The sequence below is a fragment of the Desmodus rotundus genome, chromosome 7 (assembly GCF_022682495.2).
Source record: "Desmodus rotundus isolate HL8 chromosome 7, HLdesRot8A.1, whole genome shotgun sequence".
Taxonomy (NCBI): Eukaryota; Metazoa; Chordata; class Mammalia; order Chiroptera; family Phyllostomidae; genus Desmodus; species Desmodus rotundus.
In genome coordinates, this window is record NC_071393.1 from 105914272 (window position 1) to 105941006 (window position 26735).

Genomic DNA, 26735 nt, shown 5'->3' on the forward strand with positions numbered 1-26735 from the left:
GTGGGACCACCCTTCCATGTTTCCTCATCTCTGTGACTCCGTGCCTCTCCATGTATCTCCACATCTCTGTCCCTCCTACACATCTGGATGAATGTGACATCTTTAATTCCGTGTTTGTCAGACTTCCATACAGCTCGATTTCTGATTCTAGGTGACATTTGTTTTGTAATCTAGTTGCAATTTTTACTCTGGTTCTGCAAGGAGGTGAGCTGTGTTTACCTACACCTCCATCTTCACTGGAAGTCCTAGAGGTTTTTTTAAAGGTAGGAAAAATGAGACTTTGTATACTCATTTCTGAATAAATAAACTCTGGAGTGATACACAAGAAATTTGTATAAATGGTGGTTCCAAGTTTGGTGGAGCAACTGAGCCAATGGGAGCCAATGGTGAAAGGAAGATTTTACACTGTATACTTTACATATTTTGATTTTATAACCAGGTGAATAATTGCCTGTTCAAAAGTCGAATTAAAACTAATTGAATAAAATAATAAGTAAATACAGTGGTTTTGTTGTAGAGATCATTCACCTACAAGATAAAAAAGAACACCTACTCTCCTAATGCAATCTACATGCAGTGATAGTACCATGCGCTGGTTTAAAGTGTGATAACTTACATAATTTATATAGAAATGAAGATGATGCATTCTAGAAAATTCTGTCAGATGTCTCAACAATTGGAGCAAACAGCCCTGATGACAATAATGATGCTAATGTTGAAGCTGAATGCAAAGGGTTCAGATAAAATTGTTTCATATGGGAAAATAAAGAGCAACAGAGAACTCAAAATTCATCTACAAATTAGGCTTTTTTTCCAATTAAAAAAAAACCATAGTTTTCTTAGAAGTTATGGAAATTTACTTTAAAAAAAAATCCTCATCTGAGGACATTTTTTTGTTACTTTTTTTAGAGAGAGAGGAATGGGTGGGGAAGAGAGAGAGAGAGAGAAAGAGAAAGAGGGAGAGAGAGATATCAATGTGAGAGAAACATTGATTAGCTGCCTTCTTGTACATGCCCTGACCGGGGATCAAACTGCAACTTGGGTATGTGCCCTGACCAGGAATTGAACCTGCGACCTTTCAGTCTATGGGACAGTGCTCCAAACACCTAAACCACATTGGCCAGGGTTTGAAATTTATGTTTTAATATTGGTAAATTTTGTCGGAAGTAAATTATAGCTTTGTAAAGCTGATTTAAAAAAATGTAAAATGTTAGATTGAAAGAGACCTTAGAGATTTTGTCTACTCATCCCCAATCTTTTCACCCAAGGACTCCTTTTATTTTGTTTTCAATTATGGACTCCTATATCTAGAAAGAAAGATTTTATGACCTAAATGAAATCATATAAAGCACTGTGATGAATAACACTAATAAGCACAAGAATTAAGTAGGCTTACAGACCAAAAAAGTCTTAACCTCATTCTGCTAGTTTAAAAGTTGGAAGTCAAGTCTTTTAACACATAATCTACTTAGACACTAATTTATAATTAGCTAAAACAGCACTCTATTACCTAAAGGAAGCAGCCTGGTATTTGATTGATAATATCTTGCCTAGTAAATTTATAATAACTTATGTAAATCAGAAATCCCGTTCTTTTAGTTAAGAAATACTTTCACTGTCAACACACCAATAGTGTCCCTAACTGGTCAGAAATCCATTCACTCATTTAATTATCCTACAATCACCCATTCATTCAGTCAATATGTATTGGGCACATAATAAGTACAAGGCATTTTCAGCTTTCTATCCACAGTAAAAATCTCTTCACCTTTCAACAGTTTAAGTAATTATTAGTAAACAACTGTCCAATAGATAGATATTAGAAAGAAACATAACCATGTTAAATGAGTTCACATTTCTAAACTCTGATCAGTTACATTCTCAGACCAAAATGAACTTGCTGAGATGGTCTCTGAGTCACAACCAAGAATTTTAGAGAATCAGTGGGCAATGGGAGGGATGCCAGAGTCCTGGAATGGGAAGATAATCTCCTTAGCTCAGACACAGAAAAAAGGTGTAGCTTTTTAAACCCGCAGAGTAAGCTACAGTTCTATAACTGCAAGGAGGGCCACAGTGCCGTGCCCTCCTTGCCACAAGTCACTATCCCAAGTCAACATTTTTATTCTAGACTTGGATAACAGTTAAAAAGAAAAAAATGTTGTGTTTTGAAATGAACAGAATTATAACCCAAAAGAATAATTAATATGATGGATGATAGAAACAAAATTCAAGATATTCTAACTAGTCTGAAATACTGGGCCAAAACTAGCAAGATAAACTTTAATAGGTCTTTTCCAAATTTCCAGGCTTTAACAACTTACAAATACAAAATAAGATTTCAGGTCACACTTCCACTAAATACAGAAATTACTATGGACCCTGCTGGCTTCACTAAAGGAAACTATCTAAAAGTTCCCTAGATTGTGCTACAAGTGTGCTTATGTTTTTCTGCTATGACCACCTTGTCATGATATTAAACTCCTTCTACTGCGTGAGATTGCCATACCACCAAGCAGAGCTACCTCTACCTATGATCTGTTCTTTCTTTTTTACCTTCGTCCATGTGGGGGAAACTCCATTAAAGTCTCTGAAGTATAGCTAATGTGAAGCCACAACTTCTGAATAAAAATTTTACTTAAGGGTTAGCGGATAACAAGTACAAAGCAGGAAATACAACTGCTACTAGAAGTGACCAGAGCCCACAGACTGAGCCCTTGCCCAGTCCTTTGTAGGACTCCTGACCTGGCTCCACTTCCCAGGACCATCCATTCACTGAAAGTGCTTTGATGTCTTTAACCCTAAGAGTTAAGCTATATTCTCCCCAAGGCCGAGAGAGAGAAACACAAATTCATCTTACCCTACCTCTCAGTCTGATCATCACAGTTAAAGGTAGCTGGAAAGTTTAGTACTCCGCAGCATTCGACTATGCCACCCAGTGACATGTGAGCTGTACAGAAACTGAGTGAGGGGGTGTCAGGGTCAGCAGTAGAGTGAATAAAAGAGTAATCTCCAATATTGGGATCCATGGGTTCCAGCCACATAAGACAGTGGCAAAAGGTCACTAGGAGACACCAAGAGGCAAAGGAAAAAAATGCATAGTTGAGGGAAACTTGGGGCTCAATTAAAGCACAAGGAGAGGTTCATTAACTATTTCTCAGGACCATTTGTGTCTGTTGATTGACCTTCCAAGGCCAAAGTCAGAGAAAGAAACAGTATAGGAGCACTTCACATGCGAAAGGCTGTCCACCAAGACAGAAAACAGTGCAGGATCCCAGGGCAAAGCCAATGCAATGAGTCAGGGCTTCTTAGAGAAGTGGCTGATTCCAGAACTAGGGCAGGATAAGCCTAGACAATCTTGGGGTACCAGAAAACAAGGAAGTTCTCAAAAGAGGTTGAGGCAAGTCAAAAGAATACAGAAGCCAATCTGAAGGAGCTTGCATGGCCAAATTTGGAACAATTTGAGCAATTAAATAACTAATGATGGTGTTGGATTGTAATCCATAAAATACATTAAATATCCATGAGTCCATACTAGTCTAAACAACTGAATGAATGAATGAGGAAGAAAAGACAGCTCTTCCTTATAGAAGAATTTAATAAATGTAGAGAATAAGAAATACAAAGTCACTATTAAGGAAATACTGCAGTAATAATTGTTGTGGACAAAATTCGCCTATGGATGCAAAAATCAGTGGGCTATAGTTTAAGGGGAAAAAAAAGGGTATTAGCCTACTCTCAAACTATCCAAAGATAGTTATCAATTGCAAAAGAAAAAGTAGTATCTTTACAGTGAAGAAACCTGACATGACAAACTTACCCAAGTGATCAAGGTTAATACTACCAATAATAAGACATAACAACATCATGTGCGTTTGTTTTGATGTCCTGAGAAGGATACAAGACGACTTGTATAGTATTCCTGCCAAAAATGCATAACCCCATCCTGAGAATACATTAGACAAACCCATTCTGCAAAGTAATTAGTATTCTTCAAAAGTGTCAAGTTTATAAAAGACGAGAAAAGACTAAAGCATGTTACAGACCTGCAGAGACTAAAGAGACACACAACTAAACGCAATGTGCCGTCCTAGATTGGATCCCGAAACAGGAGAAAAAAAAGGCATTGGAGACAAACTGGTGAACATTCAATACGTTCATAGTTTAGATAATAGTAACGTATGGATGTTAATTTCTGGGTCTTCCATGGTCACTGGTTATGTAAATAATTGACATTAGGGGAACCTGGGTGAAACATATATATAAAATCTTTGTATTACTTTTGCAGATTTTCTATGTCTAAAATTATTACCAAATAAAAAGTAAAAGATATATCAGCACCTCTTCTGGAGTCAATATATTCTTTGTGTTAGGGAAGCTCAGCGTGTTTGTGCTTTCAGGTGGGCGTGTCCAATAGACATGTGCATATTCATTTGTTAAATCAAACTGCCCAAACCAAGAAAGTAATTTTGCTTAACTTTAATTCACCTAAATGAAAAACATTAAATTGATTTCCTCTTTCCCTTCTCTTCCCCTCATCAAAAAAAAGAGGGACATCAAAGAACATCCTGTGTTAGGGCTACCAGATTGCTGTAGCTGAGTCACCGTGAATCACTATGGGCGTATTTTTTAAAAATTTGTACCTACTTGTTAATGTGGCGTTCCCTGATCAATGCTCTTCAGAACCCTCTAAAAGGTACTGTTTCTTACTTTTGAGTCTCTGCCACAAGACATAACACATTGGTGCCTCTGAATGACCTCTTAAACTTGAATGACTGCAATTGTCTTCTGTCTAGATTCTTTGCTCTCCTTGTTCTAAAAATCACAATAAGTAGATACCCATAAGAACTATGGAACTTTCTCCAGCTGTAACACCTTGCATGATTTCCTATCCATACGTCCTCCTTTTATACCTAGGACCTTTTGATCAGGACTGGTGACCTGACTCCCTCTACTCTCTTAAGCTCTAAAATTTCTGCCCCCTCCAGGATGAGATCTGAAGAGCTCTAGCTCAGCATTAAGGTAATGGTCATTAAACTAGCCTGTTTTCCATTTCATACCTCAGATTTGGTACATAGAGTTCAACTGTGTTTCTAAAACAAAACCCTTGCCTTTTTCCTGGTTCTAGTACCTTACAGACTTATCTTGATAATTTGCCCACACTCCCAGTTTCTGTACTTGACTTTGATCTTTACCTCACTCATGCCAGTCTCTATTGTCACCCCCCATCTTCACCCACATCACTTGAATACTGTCCCTAAACTCCAATCCTGGAGCTGGAGCCCGCTTACTGGTTACCAGTTCTGATACTGAGAACCCAGAAGCTTTGCTCTGCTCACCTGAACTTCCTCCCACTGCCCATATCAAAGTGTTCAGTCTTGTCTTGTGAGTGTATCATCCCACTGCAGACCACGGTCCCAGCCCTAGCCCCACATCCTTCTCTTTCTCACATTATATCATATGTTAAAGAGAACAATATATTTCAGATGTATCAGTTTTTAGTATTTCTCAAAATTATATTCAAGGGAAGTATGCTAATCATTTTTCTCCTTCTACACAAGAGCATTTAACAAATTACAAAACAGTACTGCCCAAAAGAGCATAAAAATGTGTATGACAGTACTCCAAATGAAGAATTCAAATAATTAAATCTAACACCTTCAAAATTCAACCTCACATAGGTAACCGTCTTCAGTTTTCTGCCGACCAAACACTGTAAAATTACACACAACTTACAATTGTCTTCTAGACTACCACCATTCAAGGGCAATCTCTACAGCTTACTAGAAATATAGAATCTCAGGCCCCACCTCAATCCTAGTGAATTGGAAACTACTTTATCAAAACCTCCAAATTTGAAAAGTACTTTTCTAGAACTGTTAGAATTCTTAACTACTTGTGTTTTCCTCTACAGCTTTGCAAAACATGTAGCTACTTTCATCTTTGCACTATTCCAATTTGAAGAATCATCCCTCTCCCATGGGATGGATCTACTGGAGCTACTAATCAGTGTCCCCCTGCCCCCGCATCACCACCCGGGGTGTGGGGGGCAGGCCTGTGAGGTAGGCTGAGCTCCCTGGGAACAGGGACTGGTCTGAGTGTCCAGTTTGGCAAATAATTAAACCCAGAATGATCAATATTTATGAAATTTTCCAAATTGGAGGCCAGGGAATAGTTTTCTCTCTCCCTTTGAGCTGGAGCTGTGGGACAATGACACCTACATTGTCAGAGACCATATTTCTGCCTTAATGAGACATGCCACATACAGGGCACAACAGAAATAACACCTGCCTGAGTGTGGTTGGTAGGGTAATAATATGGGCATAATAATTTATAGCTTTAATTTGAACATTTCACCTAAAACATCGTATGGTGTGCTTGAGTATGATATTGTTTTGTAATGAAATTACATGCTTATGATTTTGTAATACAAGATTTTGTAGTACATAAGGGGCGTTATTTGTGCCAGGCCCTGTATAGTAGAAAAGAATGAAACTAACCAGAAAGGATCAGAGATAATAGACAGATAAGGAAAGAATCATGAAAGCATTGCTTGAGATCCTGAATGCCCCAGGTCAAATGTTCCTCAGACTTGCCAGCTATGTGAACAGATAAACATCTTTTTTAAACAAGTTTGAACTAGGCACCTAGGCTTCTTGCCTAATATACCGTTTATATATTTGAAGATTGCTATAATAGTTGCTCTTCTTTTTTTTAGTCTAATCAGTTTACTTTTCTTAACATTTTTACTGACAAACATTTGGAGGTTTTGGAAGGCTACTACCAAATCTCCAAACTGCTGGCTATTTTTCCTGATAGTCTATTTATTCCTCCTCCCTTGGAAACCCCCGTGAAGCTCCTAAGAACTTTATAGAGAGCCACTTTTTCTTATCAAAGCTGATATGTATGTTTTTTTTCCTCCTTGATTGGTGATGTTTCTGAATATTTTTCAAGTCTTACATGTGAATACGTAGTGGAAAGAACAATGGGCTGTCCTATTTATGAGTGGATTTAGAGAACACTTAATGGAAGCTCCCTGCATTAATCTACGAGAAGAGCCACTGGACACATTGTAATAATGATGAAGGAACTGAATGGTTGCAGCGCTTTGCTTTTGAAAACGTTGAGAGCATCACAGCCATTTTAAAAGGCTGCTTCAGCTGGGATCATTTGGTAAAGCTGGAGCAAAGGAGTAGAAGCGTTTGCTTTAGAGAACCAATTCTAACTAGCTACATGGCAAATGGGAACCATTACATTTGTCCACTTAGGCTTAGAATTTAGAGAGAATGATTGGGTATACAGTGAAGCAGAAGAAGATAACCTAAAATCATTTTTTAAAAGTCTTAAAGGGATGTGGCCATTATAACATGGTGAAACTCTTTTTTACTTGGTCTAATAATAACCACTTCTCCATAACACTGGAGTTAAGCTAATGTTAGAAAAAAGACCCCTTCAGAAACACTTCCAAACCATCATGAGCATTTCAGATAGTCCTGCTGCGTTCAACATAATGGATTTATTTAAACTAATTAGCATGACTCTATTTCATTGTCATAGAATCTCCCTTAACTATATTTCACAAGTGTGTCTTGTTATGAAAAAAATTTTTTTAAACAAACCATGCTAGTCTAGGTCACCCCAATGATCCATCTACTCCAGTGTTTTTCTTTTCTTGTTTTCTCTTTTTTTTTAAGTTTTTTAAAAAAATTAATTAATTAATTTATTTTTAGAGAGAGGGGAAGGGAAGGAGAAAGAGAGGGAGAGAAACATCAATGTGTGGTTGCCTCTTGCACACCCCCTACTGGGGACCTGGCCTGCAATCCAGGCATGTGCCCTCACTAGGGATCAAACCAGTGACCCTTATGGTTTGCAGACCCATGCTCAACCCACTGAGATACACCAGCCAGGTCTTTTTTTTTGTGACTCTTTAACCTATTCAGGTGGAGAAAATATCGGGAAGTCCTCCTACTCTACATATTCCCCCATACTAGGGAAAAAAGGATAACTTGATAATAACAAACTATCAACCACACATAAATTCACAAGAAAAAATAACAGCAATCCTATAAATGTTTTCATAAATACACCAATGGGGCAATTTAAAACCACAACCAATTCAAGACAACACTGGTGATATACTGTGATAATAAAACACTTTTCAGAAAAACTGGAAGAATTCCAACTATGTGTGCTTTGCAGCATCTTAACCAACCTTCTCACTATACTGTAGTGTCTTATATATTGGGTTTGTTTGTTTTTCTTCTGTAAGATGGCTCTAGTAGGGCTTAGTTGTCTTTAACTTCCTTCAAAACAATTTTGCTAGAGTACATTGTGACAGCTGTTATATCTGCATACATTTAAAAAAAAACCTATCCAAATTAGTGAATTTTTGCTTAGCCATTTGAATATTGAACATGGAAGGAAATATACAACACTTTTGGCATATTATGCTTTATTATTTCAAGAAAGATAAAAACATAACTGAAATGCAAAAAAAAATTGTGCAGTGTATGGAGAAGGTGCAGTGACTGATCAAATGTGCAGAGAGTTTTTTGTGAAGTTTCATGGGGGAGATTTCTCGCTGGATGATGCTCTATGGTCGGGTAGACCAGTTGAAGTTGATAGCGATCAAATTGAGACATTAATTGAGACATTAATCAATGGTATACCACAGGGAGAGAGGTGACATTTTCAAAATATCCAAATCAATAATAAAGTTACTGGTGATAATGAAAAATGCGTCTTTTATTTTATGGAAAAAACTAAATAGACATTTTGGCCACCTCAATACACGTGTTATCCAATAAAGCGGCCGTGGCCACATGTAGCTATTTGGTACTTGAAATACAATACAAATTTTGCTTGAGCTGTGCTCTAAGTTTAACAGATACACTGGATTTTTGAAAACTTAGTAGTGAAGAATTAAAATATCTCATTAATAATTGTTCATGTTAAATACACATTGAAATGATGTTTTGAATATATTGTGTTAAATGAAAGATATTAAAATTAATTTTACCTGTTTCTCATTACTTTTTTAAATGTGGTGCCTAGGAAGATGTAAGTTACATACTTGGTTTTTACATCAGTGATTTTCAACATTCTTCATCTCATGGCACACGTAATTACTAAAATTCTTCAGCACACCAAGAAATACACTGTTTGTCAATCTGACAAAAAGATAGGTATAATTTTGATTCATTCACATTGGATGGCTATTGTTGTGTTGGCTGTTGTCGTTTTTTTATTTGACAACCTAAGGGAACAGAGGTTAGTGCCCCTGACTTAAGAGTCAGGTAGTGCATGTTTTAAAATTTCTCACGGCACACCAGTGTGCTGTAGCATACCAGTTGAAGATCTCCAGTTCACATCATATTTCTATTGAACAGCACTGTTTTATACTAAGGTTAGGGGTTAGGAGCATAGTCTGGAGTCCCTTTGAAACCCAGTTCTATGATGTTAAGCAAATTACTCATTGTTCAGCTTCATCATCTGTAAAGTGGAGTTAATAACACAAGTCTTATGACATTGTAAAGATTGGAAGATGTTTATATGTGCACAGAACAGGGCCTAGTTGGAGGGTAAATGGAGGCAGTCTGGCTTCCTCACCCAGGTGCCTGGGCAACTAAGGGAAGCAGTCTACCATAACCTTGAGAATGGGCCTGATAAGCAGTGTTCTCATATTCTTGAGACTGGGTCTGATAAACTATTCCCAGAGCCTTCAGTAGGCTCTCATGAGTAGTAGTATGAAGCTCTGTTGCATAATATCTGTTGGCACCCTGCTGGCTTTGCCTGTGTTCTAGTATTTAAGGGACTAGGGGCTTCCCACTGGGTGCTACTCTAGGTACCACGCTGGGGGACAGGTGACATGCAGAGCCATGCAAAGGGACATGCATGCTGCAAACATGGGCTCACCTACCATGAATAAAGGCATGCAAGCATCCCCAAGACTCCGTGAATATTCTTCTGTCTGCCCGAACCTAGAGTGAACCTGTCCAGCCTTGAACAGTAGCAACACACGAGTACACACTAAGCAGTCAACATGTTTTCATCTCTGTCTGTATCTCTATTTACATCTCCCTCTTATATACTAATTTTTGTTTATGGACTCCAAATTTTAGTATCACTTAATTTTAGTGATTCAGTGGGTATATTGGTCTTCTCAGACTGCCATAACAAAGTACTACAGACTACATGGCTTAAACACAGGAATTTATTTTCTCGCAGTTCTGGAGAATGGCAGTCCAAAATAAAGGTGCTGGCAGGGTTGGTTTGGTTTCTGGTGAGGGCTCTCTTCAGGTTGCAGGCAGTGCTTTGTGGATGTGTCCTCACATAGTAGTCTGATGTTTCTTTCTCTTCTTATAAAGACACCAGTCCTGTGGGGTTGGGCTCCCACCCTTATGACCTCATTGAACCTTAATTACTTCCTTAAAGTCCCTATCTCCAATTGTAGCCACAATGGGGTTTAGGGTTTCATCATGAAATTGGGAGTGGGAACACAAGTCAGTTAATAAGAGTGGGTTATATGTAAATAATTCCTTAGACATGTATCAAACTGAAAGCCAATTGACTCATAATTTTGAATCCATTCACACTCCACCAAGAGGAGCAGGTGACTACCAATCAACAAAAAAATGCTAATTTTAATCAATAGATCTGACCATGACCAAAGGTATTTGGTTCCCCCTGACATCAACCTCAAAATATTTCTGTGCATTTCTAAACCAGCCCAAGTTTTTAAATTTGGTATGAATTGAATAACCCTGAATTTAACATAACTCTTAGTCTGTCTACATCATTTCTTGGAGTACTGAATTTAATTGCTGCCTATTGGAAAAAGTTATATTTCTTACTTGTTTTAAAATTGCTTTATCAAACACTGATGCGTGCCCCAAGTTTTTGAATTTTGGAATTTGACAGAAATGCTCTTTTTTTCCTCTTAAACACAGGGCCTCTTGTTTGATTATATTTTCTCTCAGACTGTATTCCCACATCCAAGAGCTACACTGTTAATCTATCTTCACTCAGTAATTCTCTTAATCATTTTATAATCTTCAGTTTTTAAAAAAATTACTTTATTGTTGTTCAATTACAGTTGTCTGCATTTTCTACCCTCCTTCCCCGCCACATCCAAACCCACATCCCTCCCATGCTTCTGTCCTCCCCCTTGGTTTTGTCCATGTGTCCTTTATAGTAGTTCCTGAAAACCCTTCTCCCCACTGTTCCCTCCCTCCTCCCCTTTGGCTATAGTTATTGTTCTTAATTTCAATGTCTCTGATTATATTTTGTTTGCTTTTTTCTCTTGTTCATTATGTTCCAGTTAAAGGTGAGATCATATGGTATTTGTCCCTCACCACCTGGCTTATTTCACTTAGCATAATGCTCTCCAGTTCCATCCATGCTGTTGAAAAGGGTAGAAGCCCCTTCTTTCTCTTTTGTAGTTCTTTATTTGAGCTTCACCACCCGAGATTCAAACAGATAGGAATTTGAACATAGAATAACATTTTGTTTTATTTCTAATTTTGGGTATGAGGAAGTGCTACTATTTTTCACCTCTGTAGCCATAATTTATGTATCTTGCCATGTATAATGCACACCTTTGCCCACCTTTTTGAGGGAAGAATAAGGATGCATGGGTAGAACCTGAAATACCTTGTATCTGTTCTTGTGTTTTGTAATTATTCGTTACAAAAAATTTCTTGAACCATAATATGTTAAAAAAATAAATGCTAAAATTTCTTTATAATACAAAAAACAAGTATCTAAATATAAATAAATACGTAATTAAATTAAACAATTAAAACAAGTTTTTTTTTTCATGAAAGTTTGGCCCCAAAACGTGGGTATGCATTATACACAGAAAAATATTTCTTTTTACTTTTATCTGCTTGTTTTTTTGGCTGAGTTAATATATTAGGTCATTACCTTCAGGAAATAATTCAGATGCATTCCTAAATCCTATGCCTATTTTGGAAATCATAGCTTTATAGTCCTTAGCCATAAGTATTATTCCCAAATTTCAAGTTTTATCTTGACCCATCTGCCCATATCCTCATTATATTTTCTGGCAGTTTATCAACATTAGTGCAGAGTTACACTATCTAATGAGACTAAATGCCATGCATAAACTTCAAATTTTTCTATGTACCTCCTTTTCTAAATTATTTTAAAATGTTAAATTATTTTGAACACATTTCACTTCCATTTCTCTATCCAACAAAATGACAGTAAGTTTAATTGGATAAATACTCACTAAATAACAACAATATGCAAAGCATTAAATAGGAATAAAAGTTAATAGAACATGGTCTCTTCTTTCCCTTCCAGTGTAGAGGAGGCAGCCATGTAAATGACTAGCCTTAACAAACAGAATAAAATGCTACCTATTACATTCATGTGTTGGATTGAATAATTTGTATCTCACAAAATCCATATGTTGAAGTCCTAAGCCTCAGTGTAATGCTATTTGGAGGTATGATGATATTTGGGGCCTTTGGGAGGTACTTAAGTCTTCATAATGGAGCCCCTGAGGAATGGGATTAGTGCCCTATGAGAAGAGACATGAGAAAGTTGATCTCTCTCTAGGCCGAATGGAGATACAGTGAGAAGGTGGCTATCTGTAGGCCAGGAAACAGGCTCTCACCAGATACTGGATTTCCAGTGCCTCGACCTTGGACTGCCCAGCCTTCAGAACTGCAAGAAATAAACAATGTGGCTTAATCCATCAAGTCTACAGTATTTTTGTCATGAAACCCTGAGCTGAGACAGTGAAATTTTTGAAAGGAAGAGATATGGCTTCTAATCAGGTGGACTGAGTAAACTTCCACAAAGTACGAGTGAGACATTTGAGCTGAGGCTGGAAGAAGGGCAGCCTGAGTACCAAGTCCACACAGAGTTGGGGAGAACCAAAGTGTCTCAGAGAATGGTACCTGAGCCCTGACCATACCATGCCTAGAAACCGCCCCAGCCATGGACTCCTGTCTAGTGAGATTATGAATGTTCTTATCGTTTAAGCCAGCTAGAGGTGGTTTTTCTATTAATTGCACTCTAATTGGTATAACCTCTTTAAATCTCTCAACCTGTATTTGTAATTGTCAGCTAGGCATCTCCAAATGGATGTTCCAATAACATTTCGTGTCAGTAAGGGGTTGTCTGACAAGTAGATGCAAAAACAGGATTAGATGTACAAAGGGTGAACTGGGGTAATACTGATGAGGGAAAACAGGGAGGAAGCTGGTGAGCTTGGGAGAGCCATCTGACTAGTTCACACCTTTATGAAGAAGGAAGGAAGGTAGAGTGGAAGAGCCTTTGGTTGCCATGCAGCTTTAAGAAATTATGGCAAAGCTGATGGACAGTCCTTGAGCCAATACTGCTGATTAAAGGAGCAAAATTCTAAATGTATCTTGAGGGGTGGGGCTGGTCAGTATTCCTCCCCAGTCACTGGCCAGGAATAGCCCATGGAGGTTTGACCCAAGTCTGATCGACCTAACAGATTTCAAAGTGCAGAAGCATCTGGGGCTCTTGGTCTCACTACTCCTACTCAGCTCAGCAGCTTCTTTGAGGTGCATTTTCCTGACCTCCACACACCTCAACTTCTCTACACCCAAACTGAATTCATGTTACCCTGCTTCCAAACCACCTCCTCCTATATTTCCTACCTTCCTAGTCATTTAAAACAGAAATTATGTAATCATCCTTGAGTTTTTCCCTCTTCTTCATCCCTCTCAGCCAATAATACCTCCTATTTTAATGATTCAACCTCCAAAGCACCTTTGCAACAACCTTGCCATCACTTGCTTAATTCATGGTTTCATCTCTTGGCCTATGCTGTTGCAGTAGCCTAAGCAGAGCTCACTTCTGACTCCCAATCCAACATTCTTTTTACTGCATCAAACTACTTTGACAAGTTTATAGTTGGAAAGACCATCTAATTCATTCCTGTTAAGCCTTTGACCCACGCTAATATATCTGAGAGATTCTGATGTGCCACTCTCTACCCCAAATAGGAATTTACTGATAATTTTTTAAAAGTCATTGTGGAGGGTTAAGAGAGCCATCCTCTGTTCAGGGTACACCATTATCACCAGCCTGTGCAAGGTCATCTCCAGTTTTGGGGGTGTCCAACCTTTTGGCATCTCTGAGCCACACTGGAAGAAGAAGAGTTGTCTTGGGCCACACATTAAATACATTGTGACATGTAATCACAAAAAATTCTAAATGTTTTAAGTAAATTTACAATTTTGTGTTGGGCCACATTCACAGCCATCCTGGGCTGCATGTTGCCTGTGGGCCGCAGGTTGGACAGCCCTGAATAGACCATTTATTCCCATTCCTTGCTCCCATTCCCTTCTCTGCCAATAGGTAACTATTCTAATGTGTTTGATGTGTATCTTTATAGTTACAGGTGATGGGGTTTTCTTTAGAAAGTTGAAGCTTTAATCAGTAATTATTAACAAAGCAAAAAAGCAGCTAATTTTCTCTATATGTGACATGAGGGATAATATGTATACACAACTTTCAAAATCAGTTATTAAAGCAAAATGTATTTTGAAAGTATTTCCAAATGAGAACAAATTGTAAGAGGACAAGAGTGGATCTTAGTTGCCACAAACCTGGTGTTCCCTTGTGGAATCCCCTGGCTCTGAAGATGAGTGTCCATCACCAAGAAGCAGTGGAATGGTGTCCAGGGATTTGACAGTCGCTTATCATCTCATCATCTCCTTATCACAGACCACAGCTGGAATTTTGGGGACCTTCCCCCTCCTGTGTTATTATATCTTCATACACCTCATTGGATACAGGTTCAGGTCTCCACCTTTGATTTTCAACCATCTGAATTCAGCTACCTCCTAGACCCTCCCCTCTGAAAGAGTTCCCCAGACACTGCCGCTTTTGGTTTGAAACCCTCCTCCAAGAGAGTTCGGATATGACGTTGTCATCTACCTTCACAAAGTGGGCAAGGCGGTGTCCTCTGGCACCATCCGTCTCCATAGCATCTTCTCGGTCATCATAACCAACCTCAGGACCTCCAGATGGAGAGACATTAACATAAAAACTCCCAGTGTATTCAATCCTCCATATCCCTGTGCTGGATCTTGCATATACTTTAAACAATTTTTTTTTAATTAATAGGTTTTATTTATTAGAGCCATTGTAGTTTATACTAACTGGAACATTTCAGAAACAAACAAATTCATAAGTTTTAAATTGCACACCAAACTGAGAGCTGTGATGAAATTTCGAGCCATCCTGCTCTGTCCCGCCCAGGACGTGAATCATCCTTTTGTTCAGCAGATCAATACTGGATGGTCACTAAGTGTATCTACCCATAAGTTACTTAGTAGACATCTTGGCTGCCAGTCAGTTGTCAGAGAGAGAGGGCAAGACCACATTCATGTAACTTTTATTACAGTATATTGTTCTAATTGTTCTATTGTATTATTAATTGTTGTTAACCTTTTACTTGCCTAATTTATAAATTAAATGTTATCATTGGAATGTGTAGGAAAAAAAACATAGTACATACAGGGTTCAATACTATGCAAGGTTTCAGGTACTACCAGGGGTTTAGAACATATTCCTCCCTCCCTTCCTCCCTCCCATAGGGTGTACTTCTGTACATAAGGGTGAATCTTGAAAACATTATACTAAATAAAATAAGCCAGACACAAAATATAAATATTATATGATTTCATTTATATGAAGCATCTAGATTAGTCAAGTTCATGGTGACAGAAGGTCTAATAGTGGTTACCAGGGGTTGAGGGGAGGGAGCTGGGGAGTGACTGTTTGATGGACACAGGATTTCAGTTTGGGCTACAGAAAAATTCTTGAGGTGGCGAGTGGTGATGGTTGCATGACAATGTGAGCAACTCCACTGAATTGTACATCAAAATAGTTTAAACTGTAACTGTTATGTTACATATATTTTACCATAATTTAAAAAGTTCTATGCCTGCAACGTCTAGAGACTGTGTGGTATAGTAGGAAGAGGCAGAGTTTAAAGATTTAGAGGTCGTTGAGAGTTCCAGTTCTGACGTTTGTAGACTGTGTGACCTGGGGAAAGTCATGTAGCCTCTCCAAGCAAAGTTTCTCATCTCTAAAATGGGACAGTAATCCCTTCCTTGCGCGGTTGTTCTCAGATTTAGGGATAACATATGTAAAGCATCTGGCACCGTATCTGATATTGAGTGGGTGATCATTTAATGATACTTTTATGAACCAATACACATTTCAATTAAGATTGGCAAAAACAAATTTACTTTTGAAAATTTGAAGTTATATACATAAGTTATTTAGATTACTTTTACCAATGACTCGTTGCTAAAGAGAAACTATTTAATATCAAAATACCTTATTCCAAATTTTAGCTTCACCATCATCTCTTATTTCTAATTGGGCCATAAGTAATAGCAGTAAAACGCTCCCTCCCTGTGGGTCTGAACCTCTGAGCTCCAAGAGCTGAAGGATTATTCTAATATTCTTCATCTCCCCTTGGGTTTCAGCTCACTAATATTTTCATTAAACATTTAATTACTTTGCCAGTAAGTGACTCTCTGTTCCATGCTCAATTCAAAGCTCAACAAGTGGAAAGATTTAATACAACTCATAATAAAATATCTAGGGTTGGAATTAATCCCTAAATTACCTGTACATAGACATAAATTTCAGAAGACACGCTAGGGAGAAAGCAGTTGCTTGTGTGCTGTTTTGTAAGAGAACAAGGAGGCTGAAGGCAGCAAAACAGTTCTGTTCACAGGGGGCCCCCAGTGAATTAAGGTTAAAAGGATTTGCCCTTGCAGGACCCCAGGTCTCTAATTGGGACCTTCAATTCCTGTAATCCAGAAAGATTGGGACCAGACGCTCCTAGATTATTGTCAAAGCCCCAGGTGACTCGTGAGGAAAAAACAATTAGTGTCCCCAAAAGCCCTTCAGACAGAAAAGAGACATTTAATGAAACCTGATGTGGGCTCAGCCAGGGCAAGGCCCTTAGTGAATATTCAGCCATTACAAAGGTGAAGAAAGTCTGTGTATTTCCCTTTTCAGTTTTAACATCACTAAATTGTCTGAGGGTTTCCCCCCCAGAGTACATTAATTTGCTATTTTGAAGAATACAGGGGTGATTAAACCCATATTTAAGAAAGATGGTTTCCTTTGTCATTCCACAATCTTTAAAGTAAGATTAATAAAAAATAGAACACATCATATAAAGAACTCAAACTTTATACAATTAGTTCTTCTAACACACAATGCTTGTGTGAAGAATCTAGACTCTTACAGGTCCATTAAACTGCAAGGGCAATCTAAGCAGGGGAGACTGATATGAAAGGAAGGTTCTGGAAATTAGGCTCCAAACTCACAGTAGTTTCCAACCTCAGCTGCACCTGAGGAAGTTTTTTTTTCTTTAAATAACAATGCCTGGAACCTACCTAGGAAGACTGGCATGTGATCAGTATGGGAACTGCCTGAACATTGGGATTTTCAAAAATTCCCCAGGTGATTCTAAAGTGCAACCAAGGAGAAGAACTACTGTATTTTTCAGACCATAATACACAACTAGGTTTTAGAGAAGGAAAATAGGGAAAAAAATTTTGAAGCAAAAAATGTTGTAAAATGTTTAGTAACATCCTTTAAAGCAGACATCCTGTAGTGAGCCAAGTAAGCTACATTTGGACTGTAGACACACCCCCATTTTCCTCCCAAATTTGGGGCCGGGGAGTGCATCTTATAGTCTGAAAAATACAGTACTTTTCTAAATAAAAGCCAAACAGGAGGATGGGAGAGAGTCATCTCTTCCATTCTGGATCAGCTCATAATTTTCAGGTTCCAGTGCAACATGAGCATATGGGTCCCTTTTTTCAAAAATTATTAAGGTTTCAAGAAGACAACAGATCAACAGATGATTAAACCAAGCATGGGGTCCTTCTGAGTACAGAGCCCTGTGTGACCACGCCACTCACCTGTGAAAGCAGCTTGATTCCATTCTTTACTAAACCAAACTCTTTTACTTGATTTTTTAGGAAAAAGTCTCTTTGGAATGGCAAAAAAAGTCATCTTTTCTGACTGTGATGTTTATTGTGTCTCTAACATCCCACAGATAACTAATCCCTGCACAATATTATTGTCTATTTAAACAACCTGATTTGCCCTGAAATTTCCCTCACTTTGTCAAGACTAAAAAAAGGTTGAACATCAGAACCAAAATGTTGAGACATTTGAAGTTTGCACCTCCTATCCCAATTCCCATTAGAAAAACATCTTACCTATGAGATATTAACTCTGAGTGAAGGCTGCTTTTGTCTAGAAAGAAAAACAACACAAATCTGAGTCTGGAGCAGTTAGCCTCTTTTAGAGACTCAGCAATTCTCACATCCCTGCCCCACACATCTGGCGATTGTCATTACAAATTTTATTATCCAACATCCACAGTAAACACTCAAACTTCCAAGCCTCCATTTACTTATTGTTCTTGTCTATTATTGTCCTTTTCTATTTACCAATTAGTGAGTTTTAAATATTATTATAATTTCAGGGGAAACCTAGTAATCAAAATAGTGTAGAGACTCCCTAACTGAACATTTTGTCAAACACTCCATCCAAGTCCTCTCAGGTAAAGGCTGGCTTCCCGTTTTCTCTTCCACTGTGACAGTCTGTTTATACAATGTGAGGAGAGCCCTCTCGTGGCCAGAGTGAAACTCTAACACTGGCAAATTTAAATTGAGCATAATACAAGATTCCCAGAACTGAACAATTCCAAGCCCTACATCTCCTCACTCCACAGCTCGTACTTGCAACTACTAGGAAAGGGGTGGGATTAGATTACAGAAGCAGCTGTGGAAACACAGGGCCTGATTTGGGGCAGGGGATGGGGGGGAAAATCCAGTTAGATCTCAGGATGTCACTCCTACCCAGCACTGCTAACCCTCTCAGTCTTTCCCATTTTCATTTTGCAGTGCTCCACTGTCTGAGATCCATTTGAGTTAGTAAGCATACTATTTTAAAAACGTAAATATCGCCCTGCCCGGTGTGGCTCAGTGGGTTGGGCATCATCCTGCAGACCTGAAAGTCATGGGTCTGATTCCTGGTCAGGGCAGATACCTGGGTTGTGGGCCAGGTCCCCAGTTGGGGGCATGCGAGAAGCAGCTGATCAATGTTTCTCTCACACATTGATGTGTTTCTCTCCTTTTTCTCCCTACCTTCCCCTCTCTAAAAATAAATACATAAAATCTAAAAAATAAACCTGCAAATATCTCTGGATTCCACAGCGTCTAATAATAGATCAGTGGTTCTCCAAGTGTGTCAGGGGACTCGTTAAAAATGAGAATTCTGGGGTCCATTCCAGACCTACTAACCAGAAACTCTGGGGGTGAGGGCCCAGTAATCTGTGTCTTTAAAAGCCCACGAGGGGGTTCTGACGCCTGCCAAAGCTTGAAAAGCACTGATTTACACTATTGGCTCTTTTCTTACTCGTGATTTTTATTTGCTTAAAAAAAAATTTTAATGTATATATTTAAGGTGTATAACATGATGTTTTGATATATATATATACACATAGTAAAATGATTACTGTAGTCAAGTTAATTAACATATTCATTTCATATAGTTACCATTTTGTGTGTGTGTGTGTGTGTGTGTGTGTGTGTGTGTGTAGTGAGAGCATCTGAAATCTACTTTCTTAGCAAGTCTCCATTTACAATACGGTATTATTAACTATAGTCATCATGTTGTGCATTAGACCTCTGGACTTATTCATCATACATAGCTGCAACTTTGTACCCTGTGACAAAAATCTCATTTCCGCACCTCCCCACACCACAGGTTCATCTGTGTTGTCGCAAATGGCTGAATATCCTTATTTTTTTAAGGCTGAATAATATTCTACATTATTGGCTCTTCTGGTGAAATAAGAGATTTCATTTCAGAATGTAATTCAAGGAGTTTGTTACAAATCCAGCTATGTTCCCAGTCCCCATCCTTGGTTATTTTGATTCACGGGAGGTCTAGACTGGGACCCAGAACTGTTTTTAACAAGCACCCCGTGACTCTGGTCCAGGTGGTGCAGAGACCGTATTTCCCAAATCACTGATACAGTGGGGGGGCGGGGTCATTCTAGAACACAGAGCACATTAGGACCATGTTAGACTTATGTGGGGAGCCGCAGGTGGGGACACCAGGATAGCATAAGGGTCCTGAATCCTTGGGAAAAGGGTGCAGAAAGGGAAGTTGGCACTGGCCAAATATAAATATTTCTTGGTTTAAAATGTTTTGCCCAGGGTTCGCTCTGACTTGTGTAAGCAGAAAACCTCTACTCCTTCTCTTCCGATGGCTTCTTCCCTCTAACCCCCAGAAATCAGGTTAGAGTTGTTATAAAAGTCATCATTATGGCTTAATTGAGCTTTTGTTGGGTACCCAGAGAAACTAACCATCATATACAATCTTTTTAATAGGAATGTGTTCTGATTTACAAAGTTTTAAAAGAAACTTTTGGAAGTCAACCCATTTATAAATTGGGTATTGGCTGATTCATTAAATTTTCATAATTTTGTTCTGAAGTTATTATAGGTATCTCAAATAGTGACTAGAAAAGTTTTCTAGAGAGTGAATGCCAAATTAATATTTAATTTGGTTTGATCTTTAGGATATATAATTACTGATGTATATCACCAAAGACTTACTAAATAGTAGTGTTTTTATTGCTTGCTATACCCACAATATACAATAAGAGGCAGCTACATACATTATGTATACCTAAAGTATGTATTATATGTCTACATCAATATTACATACATCGCACATGCATAATGTATTATGTAATCATCTCAAATACATACATTACGTGTACTTTATATAGTATAATGCATATATATTAAATCAATTTAGGCACAAATAGTAATAAGCAATGTTATGTAGTGGTCTGCTCTATTTTTACCACCTTTACACTGAAGCGATTAGAAGAAAATGGGGCCCCATTATCCATACCACATATTCAAAACAATATTTTGAAAAGAATATCATAAAATTTTTATAACTTTTTAAACATATTTTACAGATTTTTTCCCCCAGAGTATTCCAAAACTTGAATACTAAAGGAACCCATAGCCAAATACTAAATTCTGAATAGCAGTTGTGGCCTGTGGAGTCCAAAGTGGGTCAGATGAGAGGCTGGACTGGGTGAAGGCTATTCCCCCACCTACTCTGGAAAAACCAGTTCAAAGCAACCTTACCTTCAATGTGGGGAGAAATTATTTTATTTTAAAACAGCAAGCCTAAATCGTTAGTCTAAAATACCTCCTGTTTATGCCCCTGGTGGAACTCTGATTTTTCTTTTACCTTTTCCCATAAGCCTGCTTCCCACCATACCTCATGGAGGAGGCAGACAAGGAGAAAGCCCTCCATTATCTGTTGGGCTTTTCCTGTTTAAGACGAAATTGGAAGAAAACCTTTTTTCCTCATCCACCTGGCCAAGCCAAGGCATCCTGCCCTGGGAATGCTCTGGCAGCCCCTTTCCTCTTGGACTGCACCCAGCTAACACCCCAGTGTCAGACACAACTGCTGCTTTACGCTGATCACACCCCTTAGCATTCCCAACTTAGGTTCTGTTCTGAGTGTTAAGGGTCCCCAAGTGGATATTTTAACATGGAATCTGCTTTTTTTTTTCCCTTGGTCTTTTGAAACATCCATAAACACCTAATAACTTTTCTTACCAGAAATACTGCAGCAGTTGTAAAAAAACAAAACAAAAAAAACACCTCTAATGCTGTGCTTTGGGGCCTTCCTCTCCTCCCTCCATTCCACCCTTCCAAAAAAGTTTTTCAACAGCTAACCCTATTCCAAGAGTTTGTCAGGCCAACCAAAATCACAAAACAAAGCAAAAAAACCCAGGGCATTTAGGTAGTAAATCCCCTGTTTCTCAAGAGCACTCCCAGGAAAGCCTCGGTAACTTTTAGTGAAGGCAAAAGCGTTCCCTTGTAAGATGGGAGATGAATAGTACTTCAGAGATGAAGTAGGTTTCTTCAGTCAGAAAGTAAATGTACCTAGGAACTAAAAGCTCTAGAAGGCCGACATGGGTAAAGTGTAAAAATTCAGCTTTTCAGCACAAGCCAGGAGACTCCAGGAGACTCCCGCCCGCCCCTAAGAATCATGGCCAGTTCTTACTGCAGAGCAGCAGCACCACCTCGTGTGCAAAATCTTGTTGTTTTGTTTCCTCAAGGACCAGCTGGAAGCTGACACCCCTCTGGGCTCCGAATCATGCAGTCTTCACTGGTTTTCAGGAGTGCTGCAAGTGGAGAAAACTCAGAAAGACCATCCTTGACTTTCTCTGGAAAGGAGGAAACGGCAGGAATTTGCTACAACTACAGTCGCCAGCACAGCCTTTAGGACATATGTATTGGACTGTTTGTGTACTTACCTGACACTTTGACTGTGAGCTCTTGTGAGAAGAGACTGTCGTCCATCTCTGCATTTCCAGGGCATCCCAGCCTTTAGCACAGAGGTTGGCACATGGCAGAGACTCAACAAATGTCTGACAAGTGGGAAGGACTCATTGGAACTTTTAGATGGGAAAACAAATCGGCCAGAACATTAATACTAAATGTTTCCCACCAACTAGCTCTGTAGGTTGAATTGCAAGAGTTAAAATTAGAATTGGATCAAAAACAAGAAATTAAATCAACTTTGAAATACTCAGATATGCTCATGTGACCAGAAGTTTCAATGGTGGAAACTTACATGATTTCTAATTGACTTATCTGAAGGATAAATTATATTATAAATGAGAATTTCCTCAATAGATAACCTAAGCCCTAATGCTCAAACAAATACCCTAGAAATCATCCTACAAATGCTCATAAACCTAAAACAAATCTCATATGTCAGTATACAGTTATAGGTATTCTGGGGAATCTTAGTGATAAAATGATTTAAGAGCACTCATAACTACCTGTCTTTCTAGGAGTCCTCTGTAGTGTTCTACATTCAGAAAGTCAATAAAACTGATTTACTAAAAGTGGTGCCCTGGCTGCTGTGGCTCAGTGGATTGAGCACCAGTCTGCAAACCAAAGGGTCACTGGTTCGATTCTCAGTCACAGCGCATGCGTGGGTTGCGGGCCAGGTCCTCATTTGGGGGCACATGAGAGGCAACCGATCAAATGTTTCTCTTGCACATCGATGTTTCTTTCCCTCTCTTTTCCCCTCCCTCCCCCCTCTCTAAAAAATAAATACATAAAATGTTTTTTAAAGTCATCCAGTGATGAGTTTTGCCTAATAGAATAAAGAAATTACATCCAATTCACACACACCCTTCATCTGTTGAGAACCACAGCAGTGAATTCAGCAAGCCAAAAAAACTTTAACAAAATTACACAGGCCTCAGACTCCAAAAACAGTCTCTCCATCCAAAACTTTTACAAATTCCAAGGCCAGAGAACAGTGTGACTAATTCTGACTAAAATAAAAACCAGCTGTCTGAAGCACTGTACTAACTATATATAAAAATTTAAGGACAATGCTCTGTGATTTAGAGGATCGAGAAAGGTACAGAATGGAATGGCAGTGAGGAGAGGTGAGTTTGAGAGCAAGTCCAGCCCCCCTCTGACTCTCAAAGTTCTGTGTTAACCACAGTTCAAAGGGAATACCCTCTGGGGTACTGACTTCTGACCAAAAGCCTTCAAAGGTGACAATCATTCCTAAAGAGACTCGCTGGTAAAAATCATGTACAGAGCATCGTTGCAAAGCCCTGATCACTGAAACAACTACAGCAGTGTCCCGGATCATGGTTTTCATCATGGACGGAAATCGGAATCTTCATACTCTTAGTCTGTGAAGTATTTGAGATTTGTACAGTGGCCCTTTGTATTTCTATAATTAATTATTATTTTCCTGTTTAAAGGTGCCAATTAAGTCTTAGAGAATAGATGTCTTCTCGAATTGCAGAAGGAGGAAGATAAAAGAGCAAGAGTAAGGCTTAAAAAGCAGCTGTGTCTGAAAACTTAATTCTTTTTATAATTGGACATTTCTACAATTCATATTAAAATGACTGTTCATAATGAGATACCACAGTGAAAGGTTGTATTAAGACATCTGGTAATACCAGCCATGTCAGCCTGAAGTAAATACCAGCTGTGGGGAAACGTGTCTGCAAACGGAAGGCACACTAGAAATGCTGAAGTGCTATGTGGACATTTTTTCTCATAATAGTTCTGGAAAATACATTGACATAACTAGCTCCCCTCCTTTCCCAGAGGAGGAAATCCAGACACAAGGAATTGACCAGACCTCCTCAGACCCCACCAGGCAGGACCGAGACTGGCCTGTGTGGAGCCTGCGTTTCAGTCAAGGGGAGGGTTCCCTGTATACCCAGCACTCTGCTCGGCACCATGATAGGAAACCAAATGTAAGACTTCATCATTTTGCACAATAATTGGAACCCAGTTAGGAAGGAAATAGACACCTATAAAACATTTCTGAGCAAGAGAAAGGTACACACTTCCAAAGTTGTGTGTCTCTGCAGGAACACCTGTACTTTGTCACCATCAGGACTGAAGAGGACTGATTATCTAGATGAAATAGAACCCCTGGAAGGTGAGGGATTTACATGGTTCCTGATCAAACTGTCCGAAGAGCAAAATGATTCCAGTAGCACTCAGTTTCAGGGAATCAGGATATTCTGTAGCTCCATGGCTCCTAGATGTTAGCGTGCCTAAAGAACCACCGGGGCTTGTATTCACTGGTGAAAAATAAGTTAACATCTATTAAGAGCTTGCTGGGGACCAGATCCTATGTAAAGCACTTTACACATATTATCTTGTTTAATCTTCATGACAGGCAGTTAGCTTGCCCAAAGCCACACTGCTAGGACTGGAAGGCAAGTCTTCAGACCCAATAGCCTATGATCATGGAGCACAGCACAGTGATTCCCTATACTGGCTGTACATTTGTATCACCTGGGGAGTTTTGGGTTTTTTTTAAAAAAACAATTTGTGCACCAAACCCAAAGAATCAGAATCTCTGAGAACAAAGTCAGAGAGAGCACTGGTTATTTTTTTACATCTTGCTCAGGTACTTACCACGTGCAGCCACAGTTGAGACCGCAGTTGTTTCGTGCACCTGAAGACTCTAGAATGGAGCCGGACATTCTGAATTCACCAGTTGGCCTAGCTGGTTCTACAGATGGTCCACAGTCTCAATTTGAAAAACAGCAGTCTAGGGCAGTGGTTTTCAAACGTTAGCATGCACCCAAATTACCTAAACGGCTGATTGAAACAGTTTCCTGGGCCCCACCTCCAGAGTCTCTGATTCAGAAAGTATGGATGGGGTTAAGAATCTGCGTCTCTACTTCCCAGGTGAAGGGTGATGCTGGTTCAGGGAGACTACACTTTAAGAACCACTTTATGTACAGTGTACAATCGAAAAAGAGCAAAGTGACGGATTTTCTTTCTTGGGGGGAATGTACAACTTGGGGTGTACGAGTATGCATATATAAATATATACATATATTTATATATGCGTATATATATATACACACACACACATACATATATACATATACATATATATATAAAATACTGACTTCAAAATCAAATCACCTTGAGATACATTTTTTAAAATCTGTGCCAAAAATGTATTTTCAGAGAAAATTTTATTTTCATACTAAAAAAAAAAGAACCACTTTGATCTTTTGAAAAAACACAGATGGAAAGACAGATAGATAAATGGTCATTTGAGCATCTATGTGTGTATCTACCTTACACACTTGTGGGATTTGTTCATCTTTATTTTGATAAACATTCGTAATTCCACAATGTGTCAAGATTCTGGGAGTTGAATATGTATCCTGGTTTCAAGGAGCTTATAACCTAAAATCACAATTACATGCAGTGAGTAAAGAACATAAGGGTCCATGAGAACCCAAAGAAGGGAGTGTTTGGGTTAGAATGGGGAGAGGTTACAGTTAGAGAAAGACGGACTTGATAGCAGCAGTGATGCCTGAGCTGGATGTTAAAAGTGAAGCAGAAGCTACCTGGATTGACAGGGTGGGAAGGCATTCCAGGTTGCCTTGGAAATGTCAAGCCATCATAAAGCTGGGGCATCATTCTGAGTTGGGCACACTGAGAGCTGGTGAAAGGAGGTTAGGCTTTACCTTGCAAACAATGAGGAATCCTTGTATGGTTTTAAGATAGAAAGTAACATGAGAAGGTGCTTATTTTTGAACGTTCAGGTTGTAATATAGAAAATGGAGACATGGGGACAAGATCTGAGTCAGGGAGACAAGTTAGGAGACAGGCCAGGCAGGAGACAATCAGGGTGTGGACTGAGGCAGTTGCAGCGCCCCCAGTCCACACTGAGAAGAAAAAAGGATGGGCATCTTAGATTCAAGGAGGTACAATGAACAACAAGTAGGAGGTCAGACCTAGAATGATTCCCAAGTTTCTGACAGGGATGACAGGTGGACTCTGCAGCTGTCACAAAAATAGAAAAAAAAAAAAAACAAGAGGAAGAATGAGTTTTGGGAAAGAGCAATAGTTAAGATGTATGGGGTAATATATATCAAGCACTGTGCTAAGTGTCTTACAAGCTTCATCTCATTTAATCTACTAAAAACCTTAAGCAATAAATAGAATTATTCTCATTTTACAGATAAGGAAATTATGATTGACAGAGGCAATTTGCCCAGGTTACATGGAGAATAAGTGATAGAGCTGAGATTCAGATCTAAGTCATTTAGCTACACCAGACTGTTG